Source organism: Aythya marila (assembly GCF_965140915.1).
Source record: "Aythya marila genome assembly, chromosome: 2".
Taxonomy (NCBI): domain Eukaryota; kingdom Metazoa; phylum Chordata; class Aves; order Anseriformes; family Anatidae; genus Aythya; species Aythya marila.
The window spans coordinates 33490947-33513876 of record NC_139043.1 but is presented as its reverse complement, the minus strand read 5'-3'; the positions used below and the strand labels follow the sequence as shown (position 1 = coordinate 33513876).

At 35.2% G+C, this 22930-nt stretch overlaps 1 protein-coding gene across 1 annotated transcript in view; it reads right to left on the bottom strand.

The window, feature by feature from the left end:
• Nucleotides 1-22930, bottom strand: part of LOC309875665 (dynein axonemal heavy chain 11-like) — a gene marked incomplete at its 5' end in the record, with an annotated part of 43644 nt that overhangs the window by 12104 nt on the left and 8610 nt on the right.

Here is a 22930-nt window from a genome sequence, read left to right as displayed (position 1 = left end):
AAAACCCTTCAGTAAGAGGAAAATCTATAAATAATGCAGGCACTCCCTACTAAATCAATAAATCCTTCCCACAATTCCATACTTAAATGCATCTCTTTCTCAAATAATTGCATTTTTTCTTCCTGTATGTGTACAAAAAACCTCAAATTCTGCTCTACTTTAGAATTGTCAAGTGGTTATGTCTAAAATTCCTAAGTGACGAGGTCAACTCTTCCTCTAATTTGAATTGCTTTATAAAATATAGGTTTTTAGTTTTGTGTTAAGTTTTGTTGCAGAAGGAAAACTCTAAACAGAGAAGCATGAATTAACAGAAAACCAGTGATAACTGTTAAGAATGAAAGTTTGAAATTTTTGTGAGAAAAGAAAAAGATTACAGGCTCTAATAGTGTATAACTGGGAAGAAAACAGAAGGGCACTACAACACATTAGCTTTGCACAGCACTAAATTAGATGCAATTCATATCACAAGCTGGAGATGCTTTAGGTTTGAGCAGTCGCTTCTTCTTTTCTCTTTATGACTTGTTCCGTAACAAAATATTCAGCTGAAACTTGTTATTGTTCTTCCACAAGATGAAATATTGCCTAATTAAATGCTTATACAATTCTACTGAATATACATTAAAAGAGCAAGAACAGTACAGAAGTTATTGGTCAAGTTGGTCACTAACCGAGTGAGATTTTTAGTGCATGTGACAGCAAAAAACAAAACAAGAAAAAAAAAAATTAAGGATGGTGTATGTGTGTGTGTGAGACCAACCTGAACATGTCAAAGAACAACACTGAAAAGATACACTCAGCCTCCTAATACTGAAGTATCATTGTTTGTAAGCATATAGCCTGCCCCTCTGTCCACCTCCTTTTGACAATACACTGACATGTCTGTATGATTATTTTTTTAAATTATTATTATTGTTGATCACTTCTCTCCTTTACTCGACAGATAACATGTTATTTACAGGTGGTGTGAAGAAAACACAGGACATAAGTAACATGCTTGTACAGTAACAAGAAGAAACCAATTATATTTATAACAGCAACTGTAAGTATTTATGTAAGACATGGATCCTGTATCAGAACAAAATAAAACATTAATTGGTTGATTTAAAATTGAAAATTACCTCTTTTCACAGTATCTGGTAACAGGATACTGATATATTAATATATTTTAATTTCCACATTTTTTTGTTTTGTTTTGTTAGTTGTTAGTTTACTTTTTTTTTTTTTTTTTGATAGTGGGGGGAGTTGCCTTAATTGTCCAAATCAACTTCAGTGTGTTTTTTTGTGTATGTTTTTCTTCTCATTACAGAGAAAGAGCATTTGTTCATTTGAACCAGTACTGTAAATTTTCTGCAGGTTTTGCCTGCAGGGTGATGAAGAGATAGGTAGTATAAGTCGAACATTTGTCAAGCTGCAGTTTAGGGCATCAGCTTCTATACCTCAAAGATGTGTGTTCTCATCACATACATCCATGGGATGCTCCACCAAGAGCAGCTGAAGAATACTTTCCTTTTCCAAGACCAAGACTCTACAACCTCTCCACTTTCTGCTTCTCTTTTCTAAAACCGCTTAAAACTCCAGGGAGAGTATGCTTTTTGTTGTTTTTTTTTGAAGTAATTCTTGAAGTTTTTCATTTCTATGTGTTTTAGGGAGCCTATCATGGACCACAATATTGAAAGTTGTCCTATAATTTTTGCAAGAAGTAAATGTTCTACAGTGTTCATAATCTCTATGCTGAATCAATACATGAGGTATAAACCATATCTATCCACTTTAGGCATATTCAAATCATTCATAAAATAGATACATTTATTTCTTATTGGGCCATAGTTACAAACATATTTTTCCTCCATTTGTTTTTTCAAGCACCTCTGAAAGATCACTCAGCATACATACTCAGCATACATAAAAATGATTACCATGCTAAGCAATGCTGAAACTAAACAAACCAAAAAATCAAAATCATGCTGGCTAGGATTTATGAAATATTTCCACAACCTATGAGGGTTTTCAAACTATTAAAGTCCTTAGGAATCAATGAAATTCACAAAATTCCTTTAAAAAATGTCAGATTGTTCTTCTGAATTCCAGAAAATTGTTGTTTGATTTAGTTAGTGCATCCTTTGGAACTGAGATGCTTTTGCATGTAAAATCCCCAGGTATTTGACATTCAGCAATTTTACCACTGAAGTAGTATATTTTCTTCTTCTCCTGAGAAGGATTAACAAGAATTTTGATACATCTAAAGGTATAAAAATACAAATTATAACTATCATTTAATCACTAAGGAATAAAGCTGATTATACAAAATTTCAGCCTGTTCCCCAGAGGTGCTTAAATAAGGTTGAATGCAGACCATCAGATAAACTTACTACAACAGTAAGCAAATTAATTCAAATAATTTCATGTATTCATTACATCTGTAAAATCCTATGACATAAATTTGAGGCATATACAATTTTTATCCAACTGCATGTCTTTCCTTACAAATATAAGAGGAAGAATAACTAGAGAAAGCTGATATCTTGAAAATATAAGATAAAACTTTTGTTATTAGGCATTATTAAAACATTGAATCTTAGTATGATGTGATCCTCATTTTTTGTCACTTAGTGAAGTATTCCACAGGATTCAACCTTTATATAAATTTGACTTCCAACCACACAAGCAAATCTTGTTTTTATTTTGTGCATGGAAATAAGATCCTGCAGAAATCACTAGGAATTTTTTAGAACAGGGATGGGCTCAAAACATCTCATCTCCTTTCCTATGTCATTAATTTTTGCTGTTTAAATGATCATATAAATGTTCTGCAGAAAATGAAACCACAGGCTTAAGTGGACTTCAAAGTAAACTTCTCAGCATGTTCTAGTGAAAAAGGCTAACGTATTTGGTTAGCAGCCTAATTTTGGAACCATTCTTGGTTTCATTCATAGCAGGGATTTTAAGCAAAGGTGTTTATGAAACTTTAAGAAAAAGGATTATTTCCATGTATACTAAGTAGAATAGATTATATGTTCAGTCATTCAGTATATCCTAACTTTGTGGACAACAGACTTCCCCCTCCTCTTATTTTTTTTTTATTATTAATATTTTTTTTATTTTTTAAACACGTTATAGTAGGTTATATGTTAAAATCTTTTTGGCTAGATAGGAAAAGTGAAAATTAAACACATATTTTTAAGCTTGTCTTGATGATTATCTTAACAACAGGGCAACACAATCAAGAGATCTTGTAGGAAATGAAAGCAGCAGTTGTGTAGTGACACATAAATGCTCTATGTCAGAACTACTGTAGTTCTGACTTGTCACAGACTTTTTCATTTCATGTCAAAGCAGTATGAAAAAACATATCACTGCAAACATCTTCCATTAGAATAAAAGGGACATTGTGTTGTCATCTCAGATTCTTTAAACAGTGAAATAAATCCTTTGCATACTTCAACCATGAGTTTGGCATGCCACTTCAAGAAAGGTAGCAAATGCTCTCAAATACATTTCTGTCTAGCCACAGTTGGCTAAAAGAATTGTTACTGACTATGGAGAACAAAAGCAAGCTGTCCTGGTTTCAGTTAGAACAGAATTAATTTTCTTCCTAGTAGCTGGTGGAATGCTGTGTTTTGGCTTAGGATGAGAAGAGTGAAGAGTGAAGGCGCACTGGCAGACAAGACAAAAATGAAGAACCTTAGTGTATTTGCAGCTGGATGATAAAATTTGGGGAAAAAAAGATCTGTCTGTCTGTACTTATCCTAATTTTCTACCACAAAAGGGGAAAACATGCAGAAACTATCTGTATATGAAAGGTCTAAAGTATCTTAATTGCCTTAATATCTTAGGAAAAAGAAGACTATTTTCTTCATTTAGAAGAGGTACATATATACCTGTACTTTTAAACCCATAATTAGGAACACTTCTTAATCCTTAAACTTACTCAAATTTTAAAGTGTCCACAATTGTCACCTATTGATCCGATTATATTTTTTCAAATACTGTATTATTACGGTACAATAAGGAAATATATTTCACTAAACCCCATTGTACTTAAATGTTTATGCAAATTTCCCTGTGGTACTGTTCCAGACTTTAGTACTACTAATGATCCCAAACTTAATGTGCCAATATTATCTTGCATCAGAAACTGCCATCAAATAACATTTTGAAATTTTCTGATTTTCTAGAGGGAGAGTGGATGAGTCATATGCCTTGGGGAATGCTAAATAAAACCCAGCACTTCATGCTAATCTCACCCACTCTAGCAGATAGCTCAAAAGAAGTTAAGCAGATAGAGATAAGATGGGAGCTGGCAGAAAATACCACAAATTAAAAGTGATATGATATGTAAGAAAAATCTTTTAACCTCTAAACTCTGGAAGGAACATGACAATGTGAGGAATAGCTGTACTTCAACAAGTTCAGCTTTTAAGCTCTTCTTTTTGAGCTGAGACTTAATTGCTCATTTGTGTAATTTGATGTGGATGCCTCTTCCCATTTAAACAACAACCACCTGATTGTTCCAAACAATTTCTTGGAGAGGTAGCCAAAAATAGGCATGCATCAAAATATATCACTTGAATTCATTGTATGGGAAGAAGCACTGGTATCCACAAACACTAGAATAACATAAGAGGCAGTCATTCTGAGTGATACATGACAGAACAAAATTATATTGTTACAGCTCACCAGAAAGATGTTGTAAACACAATGGGAAGCAAACACAATATATTTGGTATGCACTGTTATGCAGTTCTTCACCCACAGCTAGGAACTTGCACAGACTTGCACAGAAGAGCACTTAACAAGAGGGACTTGGCTGAAGAACAGTGGAGAGAAGGAAAAGCTGCAAATAGAGTCCATTTCTTTGTTAATCTGTTAAAAGGAGCAGCAGATGTTTTACAGTATAAACTTAAAATCTGAAGGAATAATACTAACATTTCATAGCAAATCCTTAAACCTTTGTAAACTCACAAGTTTTAGACCATAGTATAGTTAGTGGGTGCTGCTATACACTTGCATAGAAAGCCCCTGTGATGCTGCATTCACCTATTTCATTTATTTAAGAAATTTCCTGTTCAAAGAATGTATAACCCCTTTGGCATCAGTTGCCTAGAAGCCTTTTTTTTTTTTTTTTTTTTTTTTTTTTTTTTTTATCAGCTTCCTTTTGCAATGGGAAGTGTTATGCCCTTGTGCTCCAGTGCCTTGGCCATGGTTGCTGCTGGAATGGCAATCATTAGCTAAATGATCCTTACCAAAACAGGAATATCTGAAAACTTTCTAAGGCTGTTTCTACATTAAAGAACTTTTGACAGTTTATATTCATTTATGATCCCTCTCTGAGGCACATCAGATTTCTTCAAATCTCTCCATTTCAAGGGTAGAAATGTTATTAAGTTGCTTTACTGTAGGATTCCAATTTAGTATGAACTTGGAAACACTTCAAAAAATGAACTAAGTTACTAAGTAAACTGAAAGTGGTATTTGCTTATCCAACCTGAATAAAGAAGTAATCAACAGAAGGCAGGAATGAAAACGCAGGGTAAAAAGTTATTCAGTAGAGATTTGTGGATTTAAGACTTTTTAAGCCTAGTGACAATCTGATTCACTAGCAGCAATGCAAGAAAGAGACATGGGCTGAGGAATTCTCAACTGGGTGTACAGGTAGGAAGGCCATAGCAATTAAATTCTTTGCTGCCCTCTGAAATTCACCATCCTGAAAAACAGTTGTATTCAATAATAACAACTCTACAAAATTTTTCACCTTTGAAGGAAGTAGGATTCTGCTGACTGTGTATAGCAGTTGAAAGGAATGTTAGCCTTGCTGCTCTCTCCAAAGACTATCACCTACAAAGAGTTTGTCCTACTCCAGGATTTCCAACAAGCCAGACTGGTTTGCCTGTTAAAAGTAAATCAATAAAGTATTTGAGAGGTGCCACCTCGGATGTGAGAACAAAAATTAACTGAAATTGAAAAGGAAAAAACAAAAACAAAACAAACAAACAAACAAAAACACTTGTACAATGCAGTTTAGTTTTAAAAGCAAACTTTGGTTTCTGTTTTTCTCCATATACATGTATGCCCAAGACTGAACTCTAGAAGCAATGAAATGGGATACACTGTTCTTTCATTTGAAAACATAATTGCTGGAACAGAATGTTCTACTGGATTATTTCTTCTGTTCATAGTATTTCTACTCGAAAATTTGTACTCTTTTTTTCTTTTTGTAGTAGGAAAATTTTGAAATCAGGCTTTCACTGAAATGTGTCAACTCCTTCTCAGCTTTTACAGAGTGCTGGTGTCTCAAAAACTGCTAAAAGAAACAAAACGTTGTTGCAACAGGCATTTTGTTTAATTTTTCAATTAATATTTCATTTACCTTTAGGTCTGGCATTCAGCATACCTCAAACTGTTTCAGCAAGTAGTTTAACTTTACTCACTTTGAGCACCTAAAACTTTCACTATCTGATACAGCTTTCTTTTCCAAGCCTTATATTTTCCTACCAACTATTATACTACAAAAAAAAAAAAAAAAAAAAAAAAAAAAAAAAATTCAGGATAGCTGATAATGGATAACATCTTCTGATCAGTAGCTCTATGTTTCTATGCCCATCAACTTTCAATCCCTCCAAAGAAAATTCCTACTTATCTAAGCATTTAAAAAGACCTAAAAATTAATGTAGTCAAAGCACTGTAAAGCATTTGAGAATACTGTACGTGAATCATACTGTATGTGAATCATACCGAAAAAAAGAGCAAAACTAACTAAATGCCCCATGAGGCAATTTAAAGTTTACTAGTTCATGCTTTCTAATTCTCCACTCACAAGCATATGCCATACTTCAGTACTGAGTCTCTAAGCTTCACTTCACATACCTACCAGATTTATAGTAATTTTAAACCTTTATTTATTGTTATTATTTATTTTATACTGCATAGGGCCACATGCTTAATGGATGTTTCAGAAACACTGTTCCTTAAAAAATAAATAGCTTTAATCCTAGTGCCTGCCTTTACCATCATATTTTCAGGAATAGGAGCAACAGTTTGTTTTGAGTTTGTTTTGAGTTGTTCCAAGTAGGGAGGCACGTAATCCTGCTGTATTTCTGAGAGCTACTTTGACAGCTGAGTATACTGGCATATGGTTATACCCATTTTCCTTGACTACATCCTTTATTCTAGAGAGGGCAGGGAGAAGGAACCAGATGATGGTTTTCTCCTGCTTTCAGAGGGCCAGACAACAAAAAGCAGGTGGGACCAAGGATTCCATATTTTTTTCTGTTGTTTTAGAACAAAGTACTTAAAATACCAGTGTGTAAATTGTGCCCTAGACCAATGATTATGTGACACCCAAATTCAATGTGACTGGCACTGCAGACATCTACAGTCATATATATAAAACCCAGACTAGCTGAAAAGTCTGGCTGAGTACAGTTGAAGACAATTGGAATAAAAGTGTAACTCTTCTCATCTGCTAGTTCCTATCACAACCAAAGGTCTAAAAGTCCTTTTTGTTATGCAAACTATAGCATATGCTTCAGGTTAGCAGCCACATGCCTTACTGTCTCTATTCCAAAGGATTAGGCAATTTTATCCCCTACTTGTGCTCACATAGTATTAGTCAAACACTGCCTAAACCAATTATTTACTCATTCACAGCTATTCTGTTTGAACAGTTTGTTGCCTACTGTTTCCATCTCTACACTCCTGTTTGCTGTGAGAGATCATATTGCTTCTCCATGTCCATACCAGTCTTCTGATCCTGACCCCCTAGGTGGGCAGCTTGAAGCAGCTCAAGCTGTTTAATTAAATTCTCCTACTGACAAGACTTCTCTGGGAAATGTGTGCACTGAAGGCTTCTCCAGTTGTCCTGACACAGTACTCTAAAAATGGATGGCTAGAACTAAAATGTTGATGACATGTTGGAGTGCTGAAAAATCAAATTTTGTTATGAAACTGCAGTAATGCTGCTTGAAAATAAAAACACTGATTGAAAATACTTGACTCCATTTTTACTAATATTTGTACGACTGTATTGTTTTAGATCAACAAAAGACAAAAGGAAAAGATCACACTGGACTGCTTAAATTATTGTACTGTGCTTTTAACAATTAAATTCCCTTTTATACATGGAGACCCATGTTCTTTAAAAAAAATTGTTCTTGTGATTAATTTGAATAAAACACACATATAAAAAGTCAAAAGAGGAGTACTGCAATCAAAAGGGGTAGGAGGTAAAGAAAACCAAGCTGATGTAAACCATTATGTCCTTAACAGTATCAAAAATTGCAACTATTATTAAAAGTGACAGGAAACAACAGCTGATTTATTTACTTATTGAACACTCGGGATAAGAGGGAAAAATAAAACACTTAACTTAACTGCCGAAATCTTCCAAACTGTATTTAACAATTTACATAACCCATTGACTAATTCATCCCCCTATTATCATAGTAGGATAATAACAGCATCTAGTCCCATTAATTTTCAGGATGTATCTTAAAAACTTTAATTAATATCATCAGATCCCCATGGACTCTAGCCCAGGTCCTGGGTGTTCAGATAGAGGAGGCCAGCTCTGGATCCTGTATCTGGGGCTGCAGCTTTTAAGTGGTGCACCTCAAACAGTAGCTGCATTGATGGAGTCATGGGCACACATTTGTTTCCTGTAAAGGTCAGAACCTGGAAAGCTTCAGTACATCTCAAATACAGCTAAATAAAGATTGTTCAAACATGGCTATGATTTTTGCTTCAGAAACACAGAGGAGGACAAGTTCAAAAGGTTTTACTTGATCCTGTGTTTTTCCACAGTTTAATCCATTCAAAAGAAGAGTAGCCTGCTTAACCAACAAGAGTACTCCTGAAGGCTGCTAAAAGCAGGAGAAGCTAAATATTTCTCAATGTCAATAGAAAGAAATGATTGAGAGCAGGAACCTAAATTTGGGTGCTCCAAAATGTCCCTTGGAAATACTGCTTTCTGTTCAATAGCTAAAGTCAGGCTATGTGGATAACCCCAGACAAGCACCTTTCAGAGTAACCTGAGAATGTCACCACACAGAGATGGGCTTAAGTTCTCAAGAGAAGAAAGCTTAACAGAATGGAACAAACCACAATCATCATTTGAAAGTTACATTTAGATTTTAGATTTGGATTTCATTACATTGCAGCATTTTGGCCATACGACTAAATTGGTTTCACTATGTAACTAATGAGAAGAGAATAAAAAAATAGATACTACTGTTAGTTCTCAAGCTGACTTATTTCCTATGCTAATAGGTAATTTCCATTAGCATTTCCTAATGCTAGCCTTCCTTGCTACAGTGATGTTAGGACTTAATTAATTAAATCTTAAATCTATTTTACTGGAAGGTTTCACAAATGCTGGTTTCAATAATCTTATGATTGACAACTTGAATTACATCAATTTATACACTAGGAGGCACAATGAGCCTTACAGTATACGTAGGAAACTTGAAGACTTTTTGCTGTACATAGAGGCAAGCAATATATTACTCAGATGCCAAAGAATCACTTAGTAATAGTGAAAACCAAAAGAAATTAAAGGAATGGAAGAAAAACTGTCTTCAAAAAAGTAAAGAAAGGGCAAAACAGGTAGAGAAGAATCTAGCGTGCTTGCTTCCCAGTTGCTCACTTTGTTATCATCTATAACAGTACTGAGTGACTCAATGCACATGGAATCTACATCCCCATCCAAAACTAACCATTTTGACTCCTCATGGGTAATATTAATTTGCTCTCTCAGAAGAAAAGACAGCAGAATATAATTTCTGCTGTAAATTATATTTAAACAAAATCTCATCACTTTAGTGCTTAAATAACAGCAATGTACAGCAATTAAAACTTCAGGATTCCTAATGCATCACTGAAACAAGAAGCTTGTACAGCATAAGAAAACTATGCTTTGCTTAATAGATGGTTATTCATAGTTAAATAAAAAATATTTTCAGTGAACTCTTGATAAAGCAGAATAACTGTATTTTATATAATAAAGACCTGTCTCCTGGCTACAGGAGAGTATGTCATTATTTTTTAACAATATTGGTGAGATACGGAAGTCTTCATGGGTCTGGAGAGAAAATAACTGCCCTCTTAGGCAGCTGAATCAGCATCATTCAGTTTAGTACTTTCCTGTCTACTAGCATCCTGTCCTGCCTCCAGTCTTTCCACAATTACCAGTGCTCTGCATTCACATCATATTGCATTAAAACACAGAAAACAACAACAACAAAACAATACAATAACTCACTCTCTAATGCCTTCATTGAATTCTGGCATTGCCTATTTTTGATAGAGAACTATGCTTCTAGGAACAGGTCCTGATAAGAAGGACATATGCCATTTGCCATCTTTTTACTCTTGTGTTGCACTGTGTATAAAACCAAACAGTTTGACAGCTGTCAGAGCTTTTGGGTTGAGGCCATTCCAAATGGACTTTTGTTGCATGTTCACATAGGTGTAATGCACAGTTTTGAGTACATAAAGGGGATGGACAGGCTGTGCGTTAGTGTCAATTTTGACACTGTAGGAATTTTTGCTTTTCTTTCTAAACTGGGTATATTAACGACATTAAGCCTAATTTCCGTTAAGCTTCTGAACACATAGATGTAGAACTTAGTAGCATGGTGTAGTGGTGGACTTGTCAGTACTAGATTAAAGGTTGAACTAGGTGATTTCAGAGGACTTTTCCAACTAGAATGGTTCTGTGATTCCATGACAGCAAGGGAGAATCCCATTCTGATACAGCTGCACTCCACAGCCTATCTTCTCTAATAGAAAATGTTGAAAGGGGAAGAAAATCACATACCGGCCAAAATTTTGTAACAGGAATAGGCATTATATATTAGGAATACTTGTCTAGTGTTTTGGCAAAATATTCCACTATTTCTGTCTAGAAGCCTAATTAAATCATCCTGATTCTCCTTCCAGAACAATATATTACTTAGTCTATCTGTCAAATAGCATGCTCATTACTTGCTGCCACTATTAATTTTCCGTTGGTATTTGCAAACAACAAATAAAATGTTACGAGCAAAGTGTACATTTGAGTTTTGCCATTGCACGCCACATGGCTGACTGGATGGTCTTAACAACGTGTTACCATACAACAGCCTAAAGCAAAGGCAACACATCATGCAGAATATTTTCTGCAAGAACCAAGGCAATTTCTTTGCAATGTGAAATCAAAAACCCACTGTGTTGGCTGGCAGGTACCTTGCTTTTTCCAGTCCTTGCATTTCCAACAGCAAACATGGAGCAACATACTGTTGGTAGCTCTTCCAGCTTAACACCCTGCCACACAGGAGGGATACATGGTGAGACCCTTTGCTCTCCTGTTGTCCTCTTAACAAAGAAAGGGAAGTATGCACAGAAGTTCTCTCTCCCCTTCTCCCCTCTTTTCTATTCCCTTTAAAAAGAAATAGGAACTTAGACCTTCACAGTACTATCTCTGCATTGTATTATACAGAAATAGCAGAACATACATGAAGAAAAAAAAAACACACACAACATCGGTAATCACACATTCCAAATCTATACCTTCTTATGTACATTTTTTTTTTTTTTTTTTTTTACTTCCTTCACCCCTATAAATAATCACCAACATTTGCTAAGCTACTGTGTACAAGAATTTGGTGCTGTAAACAATCATGTTTGTCAGTGGAGACAGCCTTTTTGAACAGATATTTTTTCCTTATTTATCCTTATTTCCTTAATTCTATATTTATCATACTGAGTTCCTGTACTGCCATGACAAAATGCCTTTGAAATACTGAGACTTTGAGGATGCCTTATCAATAGTGTAACATACTCAAAAATAACCTTCATGTCTAATACAACCCATTTGCAATTATTTTGATTGAAACTCTTAAGGGGAATAATTAAAGGCAATGAATTCTTTTGCTTTGAAAATAAAGCTCTCTTCAGGCTACAAGTGAAGCTCGGGGGTAAATTGTTTAACCATCTGTTCAAATTACAGGTTCTTTATCCTTGGAACATCCAGAGCTGGAAACAGGTCACTGATCAGGCCCATGAAAATTGGGATATCATCTGTCACTATTTTAAGCAAATTTAAATCTCTTAAGGCTCACATAAGCACCTGGAAAAGGATGGTAAGCCACAGATCACAAGAGCATTAAACCCTTCTCTTTTTAGGATTCTGTTTTTATTCAGACAGAACACCAGGATCAACTCTTACTCCTGCTTGTAAATGAAGGTTGTACCTGATCCTCAGGTCTGTTCTTTCTTCATTTCAGTAAGCCAGCAGCTACCAGAACTGACTTGATAGCATGAAGTCCCCAGTCACAGTGGTTCTTGGAAAATATTTTAATGGATTGTGTTAGCACAGGAAAAGAAACCAGGTGGTAACGTATAAGAAAACAGTAAGTTTAAAGTGGCACCTTTTTGTTCCCTGTTTACGCTGTAGCCTTGCAGTGTTTTTAGGTCAATGTCAGAAGCATAAAAAGGTTAAATGTGTATATCTGTCTAATTTTTAATATCCCATCTATTTTTACATGGCAAAATTTGCACCAGAAGTAAAACCTCCAGTATGATACTTTGAGAATATGATGTCATGAACTTTTGGATCCATTTCCACCTTGGTTCGTCCAGTGACAATCTCACACTCATAGACATCATTTACAAAGACAAGGTGTTGACTCCTCTGGAGGGATGGATTTCAGGAGGAGGCCACACACTGTTCTTCCAGCACAGATGCAACATGTCTCCTTCCTGTTCTTGCAGGCTGGGCATTTACTTGGCTGAAGTTTAAGATGTCAGGGTGCACTCTAAAAAAAAAAAAAAAAAAAATCACTTATTAATCCTTAGGTTCATGTCACTTTTCATGTCACTTCGATGTCTCATTTTTCTATCACAGGGGTAAGCTGTGGGTAGGAATTATGAAGAAGTGATCTCTAAGACCAAGTTTTCTTGGGAAGCTGTCCTTTTTATTAGTCATTCTCAGCACTTACTCACAGTCTGCATTTAACTATGTCCTCATATACCTTCCACTATATTTTAAAGTATTATTGTATTCAATACCACTATGCCTCCACGATGAAAAAAGGCAAGCAGAAAAATTGCTGCCAAACATCTAATTTGACCTGATGTTAATACTTTTCTTTTTCCAAAAGAGAAGACTGGGTAGACTAGCAACATATTTTACATCAAACAACAAAATTAAAGGACAAGAGACACAGGTAGCTACTCACCCTAATAAAAGCCTATGTTTTTTTTTGTTTGTTTGTTTGTTTGTTTGTTTGTTTTTTGAAGAAACATATGGTGAGGAAAGAGCTTAAAAAAAATGTAGATTTCTAGGATAGTTATTCTGAATATAAAGTCTTCCTAGGATAATAATTACTTAGCACTGCTGTATTTATTTATTTAATTTTATTTTTTTTAAACAATCCTCCACTGTATTCACAGGCAAAAGTTTAAACAAACATTCATCCAAACAGAATATATTAATTGTTATTCATAATAATTCCTACCCTGCTTTAAAGTTTTTCTCTTCTCCAAGAAGTGTTTTTTTTTTCTTTCTTTTTTTTTTTTTTTTTTTTAAACAACATCACTATTTAGCTCAGCCATCTCAGGTACTATATAGCGATTTACAATTTTTTAAACATGAAATTAATGCATTACACATGTACCAAGGTCAGAGAAAAGGGCATTTTATTCTAAGTTCTTATGTGATGGTAAAGTAGGGATGGGCATGTGATTTAAAGTATCTTAAAAATAAAAAGACCATATAATTAAAATAAATAAATTAATTAAAAAAAAAAACAAACAACAATTACTCTACAATGTCCAGCTGCACTGTTTCCAAGTGCCTATGTGTTAATTAACACATAGCAAACCCAGAAGCCCAAAGAGACCCTTACCTATTTAGAGAACAGTTTCCTGCAGAGAGTATACAAGGTGCTAAACTTGCTGTTGAACAAGCACATATCAATAAACCTTTCAACAACCAACAGAATTTCACAGATCAGTTCAACGTCAGGGAGAACCATGGCACAGGGCCTAAGGAAGAAAACAAACCCCATAATCCAGATACACAGATTAGTACTTAAACATGGTAAGAATAAGTCACTTAAAACAAATGACTGATGTGTGCAAACATTTTTAAAAACAGAGCTCAAGAGAGTCACAATTAAGAGTGTCAGTCAAAGCTAACAAGGACCTTACTTCAAAGCAAAAGGAGCTAATTAGGAACCGTTGATTGTTAGCATTCAGTAACATTTCTGTACACAAAGGAAAAGGAGACAGCTGAGAAATGCAGGGCTTGCAAGACAGGTACTACAGATACTTTAAATAGGCAGTCTGCTGCAGTGTCACTTGCCATGAACCACCAACAGATATTGCCAGGAGCTGTGCAGGGTCTGGAAGTCAGATGCTACACCCTGCCATTGCTGAAATGGCTATTTATTATTTTATTTTTTTTTGAAGGACTTGGATTTTTGGGATTGTTTAATGCTCTTGTACAAGGTTGTGTTTGCCTTTGGAGGTTACACTGTTTGTTTTTTCCTTTTTTATTATTATTATTTTTTAAATTATTATTATTTTTTTTCCCCTTAATTTAACCATTAGTTCAAACTTCTGGAACACAAATACAACAACTCTTCTAATAGTATAATTCACTAAAAGCACTTGTGGGACATATTGTCCCACCAATGTTTGCTAAGACTCAGCTTTAGGGTCTTAGACCAGTTTACAACTGGCCTTTCTCAGAATGCTGTAGCAATGCTGCATGCCTGCTGCATCCTTCAGAGCCCAGCTACTGCTGCATCTATGTTGCTGTGTCACGCAGCCTGTTACAGCTGGGGAAAGATCCCCCAAGGTTCACGACATTAAGATTGTCTGGATTAGAAAGATTTCACCTCAGAAAACGAGCACAGAGCATTTGAAGAAAAAGCAATCCTTTTGCTAGGCTTTGCCCCACATTGCGTGGGATTAAAGAGGGCTGATGGAAACCTCTCTAGCGAAAGTCTTTGCAGAGGCAGATGAATCCTAACCATCTCCTAAACATCAAATCCTAACCATCTCCTTATAACCAGATGTTGCTTCCTACTTGTTATAAATTTAGGCCCAAAGAACAAAAAAGCTAATTGCTGCTGCCACCCAGCCCTGCCATCTGAAGCAGGATGTTTGGTTGGTGAGAGGAGATGTGCCTGAGCAAACAGCTTTCCAACTTTAGCAGACTTCTGTGTCTTTCTGCTGTGAAAGCACGAAGGAGTATGGTGTCATAGGTAAAGAAAAAATAATACAAATACCAAAATGTTGGTCTATTTTAATAGATAAGCAGGTAGACTCCATTTCAACTTGCTCACAGAAGCACCAATGTGAGGCCCAGTTCTGCCCTAGGTTTCTATCTTATAAAAATCACGGGGGTTTACTGCTCAGAAAAGCAATCCCAGATATCAACTCTATACTTGTGCCTCTCCAGACAGCTTGACAATGCCTTGCAGCTTGCCCTACCGAACTTCAATATATTGAGAAATGAATTCAGTGAATCAAATTGTTCTCAAGTCTTGGTTAAATCAGTGAAAAGCATCAAGGCAAGAGCATAGATTTCAAGTAACAAAGCAACTTACAACTTCTTTTTAAGCAAGCTCTGCACTATTAAATCAAAGACCATCATCACATAGTTTATAACACAGCTCCAACACTTTGTTGGAATAAATTGGCATCATTAATTCAGCCAAAGAACACCATTTTGATATTAACTCACTGAGTGCAACTTGCAAAATATGGTTAGATCTTTTAAAAATTAAACTTCTTCCTTGAGAGACTGGCGTTAAGATATAAGGCATAAATATGTACTTTAAGAAAGAGATAACAGGCTGTCCTGCAGCGTCCAAAACCATATGAAATTTTTTACTGTGTACCATGCTTTTCACAGCTTCTCACCAATCACACATTCAGTAGCTTACTAGCAAAGCATACGGCTTAAATTGGAACTGGTAGTCACAATACCTCTGAGTAGGCATACCTATGCTCATGGCAGAAAGTGATAGCTAGGCACTTACACAAGTAGTTAATTTACTAGGTTAAACCAGCTGTAAGGATTCCCATCTATGGAATCTATTCCTACCACTAGACAGCAAATATTCTTGTGTGTATATGTACATTTTAGTGCTCACAGGTATATGCATATCCTGGGTTCACAGTGATAAATGTTGTAACTGATGACTTCAGTGTAATATTTTGCCCAAGGAAAATCTTTGTTATCTTTACATATACATTGTGCATAATACAAAACCAGTCATCAGATGACAAAGGTTTATCTTTCCCCGGATCATGTCTCACAAGGGCCAAAAGCAAACGCCTAGGAAAGTTTATGCTAACAAAGCAGGCATAGTGGCAATCCTCTGGTGGGCGCTGGCTTTTAGTAACCTTTCTAAAGTCCAGCATATAACTTGGATAGAAAAGTTTGTACAGTTAGGGCAACAAAGAGTGTCTACAGCTGAAATAGAAGGAACTAAATTTTAAAACTTGCATTATAAATGCAAAGAACAAGAGTAAAAAAGGGAAATTCTGATGGCTGGTAAAAGACAGAGGTATACTCACTCAGTACAGCCAAGGCAACTGCCAGAACTGAAGATGAAAGTGAGTGTAGAGCACAAGTCCATAAACCCCACCAATAAAACAAGACTGAGGCAGGGATGAGGTGGTCTTGAAAAGGCCAGGAGACAACACTGAAGAAAGGAAGCAAAGGAAGGAGAATGATGTGGTACAGTGGAAACAAAAGGCCTGTCTCAAAAACACTGGGAAACCCTGGAACCCTGAGACTTCTTGAAAAAATGAGCCCCACCAAAATTCTGGCCCATACTGTGCAATGATTTCACATGGTGGGATTTGAACAAGTCCCAGATTTCAAGAGCAAAGCTTTAATTGCATTCCTGTAGGGCCAGGAGGTTACTCACATTTATTACTACATCTTGAAGACAAAGTTATGTTGACGTAGTATATTACACGGGTGATATAATGTTATTCTCTACTCCCTTAGTGCATTTACAGAAGACTTCAGATGAAATTTGCAATATTTTACTGATTCAGTATTCATGGTCTGTAAAGGACAAAAGAAAAAAAAAAAAAGTGAAAAAATACTTCGTTTTCTTGTCCCTAATTGCATTCTGAATCATCTTTGCACGTACTGCCACCACCAACAAAAGTTCTGCTGAGATGCAATTGAATTCTAAGCATCCCCAGGCTCCTGTCAGGACCGAGTTACAGAAAATAAATTTCTTAAGAATCCCAGTCTAAATCCTAAAATATTTTGAAAATGCTTACAAAAATAAAACCAGCAGATAATTTCACCGGACTTCTTATTTTTCTGTATCACATCATGATGGAAGTACCAATGCAATTATAAAGGATGTATCAGTAGCAACACTTGGAACGAAATTGTCTAGTATCCCAAAAGTTTTTTGTTTGTTTGTTTGTTTGTTTTAAACACATCAGAGCTCCACTTTTTTATGGCAGGAAGATGTCATCTGCATGAAGGTCCAGGGTTCCTAGCCCACCCTTTTTAAAGCAGAACAAGTCCTAAAGTCCCCAGCACATATTATGTCCACTCAGAAAGCAGAGACAATGTGACAGGGACAATGCTTGAAGTCACAAAACCAGCGGCAACCACAGAAACGTAGCCTTGCTGCATCACACAAAGGTTCATTGTGGATCACTCTTTGTCATTCATGGAACCTAGCAGAAATTATTTAAAAAACAAACAAACAAACAAAAAACAATAAAACAAACAAACAAACAAAAACCTTAAAGCAAGCCCAGGAGATGAATATTCTGGGAATATAAACCATAATATACCACTGACACATCAGACAGGATTTACTAAAATAAAACAACAAAACCAAAACAAACATGTACAAAAACAAACAAAAACTAACCAAACTCAAACCAGTGGAAACAAACAAACAAACACACACCACAAACCACTCTACCAATTTTATCATCACATTTAATAGCCATGAACTGAAATGAAATAAGACTAACCATTTATTTGACCTCTTTTTATACTTCTGTCATTCCGTAGCCAACTGTTCTGTATTTTAAACTGCACACAGTGTGAAAGTGTTTTTTTTTTTTTTTTTAAAAAAAACTTTGTTGCCTAATTATTTCAGGTAGTGCCTATTTGCGTTTATATTATGACAGTGAACAAAAGATCTTTGTCCATCTCCTCTATTATAGGGATAATTTTAGGTATCTCTATCAGATTTTCCTCTCCTTACAGGTGTGTTTCTTATTTGTATTTCCAATGTGGCAGATTTTCTAAATTGGAAAAGAAAACCAGGCTACTTAAGTATTCAAAGGAAGTGGAGGTAAGCAAAGGTGAAACAAAATTCAAACAGCAGAAGCTACTCTTCTGAAGCGGAACTAAAATAAATAAAATTAGAAGTAAACTGTTTGGTTTGACTCACAAAAACAACAATTTCTGCTTCCTTAAACAAATACATGGGTTTAATATTTATATCTATACTGCTTTCATACTTTGTTCTTGTTACACTAACATGGTTGAACTCTGGTAGTCTTTGTTCTTACCTTTCATCTCAGTTCAGAATCGTCTCATGGAAAACCCAGTAATCAAGATGTACTCAAAATGCCCATGAGATAACAGAAACTGAAGCAAAAGGACTATTTCTTTTCTTTTTCTTTCTTTCTTTTTTTTTTTTTTTTTTTCCCTCCCCATAGATGCTAAGAGCAGTTAATTTACTATAAGACTAAAATTATTAAATATTCTTTTATGAGACCATTTTCACACTGTGCTAATTTTCCCTGAATTATGCAAAAAGACACCTATGAATACCTATTTCTTGTGGTAATCCTTCAGAACTCATTCCCTAGGTTTCTCTTCCAGCCTAGTGAATGCCATTTCTACATCTGAAACCCTTCAGATTTTTGACAAGTATGTGCAACCTAGGCTGAGTAGTCAAGAAGTTCTCTCTGGTTTTCTTCATAGGACAGTATCACCTTCCTGACGTAGAGACACACTGTTTTACATAGAGTTTCATCAAGGTGTAGCAACCAAGACTTTTTGAAGAAAAAAAAAAAAAAAAAAAAGGCATAAATCTAAGCACATAGCATAAATGCTATGTTTTATATTAACAAAATAAGAAGCTCATCTCTTTAATCCTTACAAAAGATGTTCTCCATATCAACATTCTTTACAAACTTGAAGCGAGGATTTTTCTATTTGTTTGCTTTTCTTTTTTTTTTTTTCTTTTTTTTTTTTTTTTCCCCCATTTTCTCTTTCCACACTGTTTCTTCAGTAGGATTTAAGATTTAATTCTGAGGAGCCTTTCCCAATTACTGGGACACCAGACATTGTTTTGCTTTACATATCCATTTGATTGAAGCACACGGATCTACTGTCTTAGAGCTTAGAGTTTTTCTGTTCTGCAGAGACGGAGTAAACACAGACAATACAGTCTTTCCTATGTCTCCAGGCACTCAAATGTAGCTGTGTCTTGGAGAAACTATCTCTAAGAGGCAAACTGCATATATTTGCCCATTCAATCTCTGGCTTCCCTGCTGAGACAATCAATCATTAGAACTACATGCAACATTGATTTTATGCAATGTGAATGCTTATCCATTCAGCACTGTTGTGAGAACAATAAGTTATTGTCTCAGAAGCTGCTGATCTGTTCTTTCTGACCTACCACTACCCAGTTAGTACGCGTACTGGCTGGCCAATTAGCAAACATGAGGCTCAAAAACAGCTAAACCCATGTTCAGCTGATAGGGGACATGGGAGAGAGCTTGAGGTCTGGAGAGGTGTGCTTTAAAGGATTAGAGAGAAGGAGAATGAAATTGTTGTGGAAATGCAGAAGACAGAAGTATGAGGAAAGTAACGTTTAACCATAGGGTTCATTAGTATAAATTATTAGTATGGGTTCAATGTTCTGTGGCTTTCAGCACAATTTTTCTTTTTTGATTGCTCCTAAACACTTAACTCTCTACACTTCTTTATAAGCTTCCACACAAAAGGCAACTAGATTATTAAGTTATTAGTTTATTAGGCAGCTCTGAGCAATGTAGTAGTGATAACAATATTTTGAAATTTGGAAAAGATATTTGTAATTTTTTTAATGATTTTTTTTTTTTTTTAAGTTTCCATTTTAAAAAGTGACATTTTATGCCAGTCTAAGTGTCCATTTAATCTACATCCCAAAGAAGGGAAAATCCATGAAGTAAATTTCATATAACTCAATATACCTGACCACTGCAATCACACTCCTCATGGAAAGGAACATGCCCCTTTTCTCTGCTGTACATTCCAAGGGCAGTGTTTGTTGATTCCTCTATTTCCTCTTGAAAATGTTTCTTCACATTCAATTGATTGTAGCAAGTAAAATGCACCACATGATGGGGTGATTAACAGCGTTTCAATTGTAAGTTTTAAAAACAATAGATTTTTTTTTTTTTTAATGGTATTTTGATATCATTAGAACACTTATGCCAATGAAACAAATAAGAAGAGTATTTCTGATTTCTCTGGTGGTACAGCCTGACACAGCAACACTGACTGTTACATGCTTACTACACAGGAGTTTTTTTATGGGAAAAGCTGGGTGGAAACAGTCACAGAGCAAGTAGTGAATAGAGTTAATGACACTATTGTCAGTTGTCAAAGAGACTGAAGGTATAAACTCAATGAAACCAAGATGTCTTGAAATTGTTATTAATTATTGTTATAGATTATTTCACAAAAAAATTGTTGATTTAGGTATAAATGCCTTGTGTAACAACACACCTCTCCAAAGACCATAGATTTTGAAGATCACTGTCTACACACTGGCATGGTCTATTCCTGACAAGTAGCACAGAAGATTGTCTGGCTGCTCTTCTTATATATAACATAGAACAATTAATGGATGAAACAAGTCACTAAGATTTAGTTATGTAAAGCAGATGGGAGAATCTACGATCATGTCTGAAAAGGCTCAGTGTTTTGGCCTGTCAAATAATTCATCCTCTGGGAAAATATCAGTTCTTCTGTTACATGTCTCATCCCTTGTAAAAAAAAAACAAAACAACTTTGCCTGAGACACACCAATAGCTCTAGTACTCAGAGAATTAATGGCCATAGCTAGATCATCACTGAGGCCAGGAATATTATCTGACATGTAGATATATCTGGCATGTGGAGTATAGAGGTCCTGAAATGAAAAATACCTGTGCTTTAATACAAAGTGGTCTCAAAGCGTCACAAAATCTAATAGATTATTGTTGAAGGGGAGAAAACAAGGATAGCTACAAAAATATTGCTTACATTAATGGTCAACAGTAAAGTCACTAACAACGTAACAAAGACCATGGATCTCTCAGTCTTACTTATCACCACTACGCATAACATTTCTGAAATTTGATCAGTCAGCACCAGAAGCAGAATTGATTTGATGATCTTATTGGCCTTTTCCGTTTCTAATTCCTGCAAAGTTATGATCTATACACATTCAAATCATACACAGCTAAATTTCCAGTAAGAGACAGCACAAGATTTCTAATATCTCAGAATGATGGTTTAATCTCTCCTTGATGAAGACCTTGTACCTCTCCTAGCTGTCAGGAAATAGTTACTGCCTTACTTCAGAAACGTGAATATTTTGTATAAGTAAATTAACACTCAAATTAACATTCAAAAATAAAAGTGTGATACTATGATACTATCTTCTCACATCATTACCTGGAAATATATCCTTCTATCGACAACATGAAGTACAAATGTATGCAAAGAAGTTTACCTGTTCTGGCTGTGTTCCTATTGGAAGAATAGCTAGCAAGTCTGTTGAAGAAACAAAATATAAGTATTCGATAATATATTATCGAATGATAAAAAAAATCTAAGAAAACATAAGTTTAGAAAACTGTAATTTCATTAACTCCTACATCAAGACAGGAATTTTCTTAGAATATGTACAGTTACATAGCATGCATATAATTTCACAGGACTAACATCTGGAGAAACTGTAACTCACAAACAAAGATTCGTGAAAAAAGTTTTTAACTAACCAAGCATATGAAAGGAACAACTAATGATATACTAATAGTATTTCTATTAAGCTCTTACTTGTTTTTTTTTTTTTTTTTTTTTTTTTTTTTTTTTATCTAGAGTTTCAAGCAGATGTTCAATTGACTTTATTAAAGGAGCTCTGTTCCTGTGATTTTCTCCATAAGAAAATTCCAAGGCAGCCTACATTTGGCTGATTTCTGCAAAAATCTGGAAGAAACAACAGTAGTTATAACCTCTGTCAATAGTCTCCCTAAAAACTAATTCCTAAAGAATTTAATAGTAGGCTGATGTTTCAGGAGGCTTATTTATTTCCTTACTTTTCATTTTTACTCTGCCCCTCATTTTCTCTAGTCATTATCAAGAAGCCTTCTCTTTGCTTTTTTTGCTTTGATTTTTGTTTCTACTGTTGATTATTAGGAAAACTACTTTGCTGATAAATAAGATAAAAATGATGAGATTTGTCAGAAAGCTCTATTTTCCTGTTTCAAATGCAGATGTTTGTGACAGCATAAGTCTATGGAAGATTGTATTGGAGTCAGTAGATAAAGTAAAAGTTCTGAAAATTTACTTTCCAATATGATACTTTAAATAATAAATAACTATTAACACAATGATTTTATAATTCCAGTTGGATCAGAGCCATTTATTCCATCGCAGTTCCAACAACTTAAGCGATATTCTTATTATATCACTGCAGATAAAAGTATAATAACTTTAATAACCCTCTGTGAATTGCAGTTCTGGCTATAAGGGAGAGTTCTGTGTACACCTGAATGTGATGAACATGACACAAGTGATCAGCCTATGACCAGCAGTGGCAGTGATCAGCATCTTCTCTATTCTATGATCCGACATATATGCCATAGTGAATGATGTGAAGGCAGAAGGTCAACACAGCGA